The sequence below is a fragment of the Chenopodium album genome, chromosome 6, assembly GCF_948465745.1.
Source record: "Chenopodium album chromosome 6, dcCheAlbu1.1, whole genome shotgun sequence".
Lineage (NCBI taxonomy): Eukaryota > Viridiplantae > Streptophyta > Magnoliopsida > Caryophyllales > Amaranthaceae > Chenopodium > Chenopodium album.
Genome location: NC_137839.1, coordinates 19,542,788 through 19,546,085, shown reverse-complemented (window position 1 = coordinate 19,546,085; position 3,298 = coordinate 19,542,788).

Genomic DNA, 3,298 nt, shown 5'->3' with positions numbered 1-3,298 from the left:
TATTTATTGCTTGATCACCTTTTATTGCATGTTTAAAGGGAATTTGGTACTTGTAACCACGCTTAATAAGATAATTAATAATCTTGTTAGGGTTAATGTGATTATAATTCAAGTGATCGCCAATGATAGTTTGTTTGTGCATTAAAATTCAACCAACATAGATTAAAAAGGTTTAGGGTTAATCCTATTGATTGCATGTTAGTCAGAAAGCGCACATGAATACGAGCAGAATAAAGTAGAGGCCTATTATTAGGGCAGGTTCAATCTCTTTTAGGTTGGATTTGTACCATCATCCCCGAACCCTTATTTAGTTCATGACCTTATGGAGTTGACGATCTCTTGGATTGTTAAGGGGTGTAACCTTCACCTCGTGAACGGTTTACAAGTTCCTAAAAAACTTGTTGGCGACTCTTTTGCTCTATCTTCTTCCCTTTTGGACGCCACCGTACTTTAGTGTATGATCACAGTGGGGTTCAAGCTAGTGGGATTTTAAAGGCTTGAAATTATTCCTTACAGGAAGAGTGTCACATCTACTCCCTTAAGAGCCATAGTTGTAGAAAAAGCCTTCAAATGGAAAAGTGGATTATCAGTAGGCTTGAACTTGGGAATATCAGCAGTGGAAAACTTCTCAGGAAGCTTCTCTCTTATGGACGAGGAGGTGATAGGCTGTTCCACATAAGTGAACTCTTCGGAAATCTTGCTCATCTGTTCCTTGATCTTGTCCATCGCAGCAGTAGTGACACTGTTTTGCTTGTCTTACTCTACAGTGCTGACTCTAGTAGTGAGTATCTGCATCATGTTAGACAATCTTTCGACTGTCCTGTTGAGGTTCTCGATGTCTTCCTTAGGGGCCATTGGTTGAAAGTAGACTAGAGACGGATCTTGTGGAGATGACTGAGGTGGTTTCCTTGTACGCCTCTTTGGTATAAGAGGTTGTTGAGGTATGGACTCGAACCGTAACAATCTACCCTTGCTTCTTGCCCAAGTGTTGTGACACCGAAACAAACACCTTTAATGACCAAACCTGACCTTAACCTATCCGGATTAAAAAAAAGAAATTTTTTTTTTATTTTTTTTATTATTGAGGCTCTACTTATTAAAAAAGAAAACATGGGAGGATACCATCCGACTTACTCCGAAAAAAAAAAACGACACAAAAAAAAGCGAAACTTCCCTAAAATACGGTCAAAAGTGGTGCATGACGAAAAAAAAGTGTGTGGACATAATATGTGAGAGATTAGGTGAGGTTATAGACGCGTATTTTGACCGTATAGCTAGACACGACTCAATACTGGACGCAAAAATCAAGAAAAAAGACTGACGGGACACATTCCTGGGCACCGTGTCACAGTGCAGATTGTCGTGACACGGTGAAGTCTACCGTCAGACGGTAGACATTCCCGTGTCACGGCACTGTTCACCGTGACACGGTGCGTAGTTTTAGGTCAGTTTTTTTGATTTTTCAGATTTTAATCGATTTTAAGTCCGTACTAATTACTATGTGAGAATAAAAACCCTCGGTCATGGGTTAAACAAAAAGAGCAAACACATGAGGGTTAGCACCAAACAAACACATAGCATTTAGGCATGATGATGTAAAAAAGTTCGCAACCTAAAGTCAAGATCTATGTTCAACTATTGGTCAAGCTTTGGGTGTCAAAAGGGTATCATGGTTAAGAGTTTGGACGCGTTAGCAAGGCAGCCTCCCTTGAGGGTGTATGCCAACGGGCGGCTCCGCGAGTTCGTGATGAAATCGAACTCGACTCCATGGTTTGGGTGGATTTAATGACTCGGATGAACCCTTATTGCCATGAGCGTTTTTGGGTTGATACAGCTTGAATCCCCCGGGGCTAAGACGCATGTAGAACACATACGTTTTTTCAGAAAAATCGAAGGAAGTCGACTGTGAGAAAAGAAAATAGGCCACCGGACTGATTTTAGGACTGCCGTGACACGGCAGAAATTCCCGTGTCACGGTACAGTGTACCGTCACACGGCAGACTCTACCGTGACACGGCAGTCAGAAAATCTGACTGGTGCCCTGTTTGCTTTTGCGCGCAACCGAGTTATCCAATTTTTCCTACGGGACAGACCTGAATGCGACGTTAAAACGTCTATGTAGATGCAAAAATGCCAAATTAATCACAGGGATAGTTTTTCAAGAATCTTTCAAGTCTCATCCACTTATCTTAATTAAATAATGATCACTCAAATCGATAAATAATTAAGAATCCTCCCTAGTGGAGTCGCCAAATTGTAGGCGTCGCTCGAAGTGCGCCTACGTTAAAGCATGTGGTGAATATGCTTGGCACACATAGGAAGTGGGAATTGACATTACAATTAGGGACAACGATTAGGGACAAAGAAAAGTAGGGAGCCGCCATCAAGTTTTTTAAGGAACTTGTAAACCGTTCACGGATCATAAAAGGCAACCACGAATAAGGGACAACGAAGGCAACAACGATTGACCCGTGAAGGTTACACCCCATTCATAATCCATGAGATTACTAACTCCATATGGTTCGGAACCACGAAAGGAGGATCGGGGATGATGGTACGAAGTGAGTCGTGGAGTCACATTTGCCCGTATTGGCCTCTACTGGATTCTTATATTGAAAAGCATTCCTGTGATCTCAAAGGCATACAAACAATAATTCAATTCGCTCCAAACTATTATTTAACTAAATTGGTTCAAAATTAATGCACACATAATTCTAAAAATTTGGTGATCACTTGAATTAATAATAAGATTAAAAGGGATCCTAAACCGGTTGTCCAAATCATCTTATTAGTCGTGATTTTCAATTACATATTCCCTTTAAACATGCAATATGGTGATCAAAATAAATAATAGAATCAATATTAATATAAAAACCAATTTAATCATAATTCCAACAACATAAAAATCGTTAGAAAAAAAAAAATAATAATCAAAAGAGCATGATCCTTACTTTGAATCTGTTTGCTTGCAACTACAAAATAATAAACGAGTTAGTAACTTCAAGGAAATAATAAAACAATAATTAAATTAAATTAAATAAAATAAGGTTGATTTTGGGGCCAAACCCTCAAACGATTCTAACTTTCACGCCTTGGCTTAAGGACAGAACCTCGAGTAAAATATGGACTCCTTTGAGTGCTTGAAGAAGGAATTTTGAAGTGAAAAGGGTAGACTATTGTTTAGTTTAATAGCATAGAGGAGAGAAAATAAGAATAATAAAATTCTGGTTGCCCTATACATCAGAAATGAGGGGGTATTTATAGGGAAAATGTGCTGAGGGAGCACACGGAACCCTAA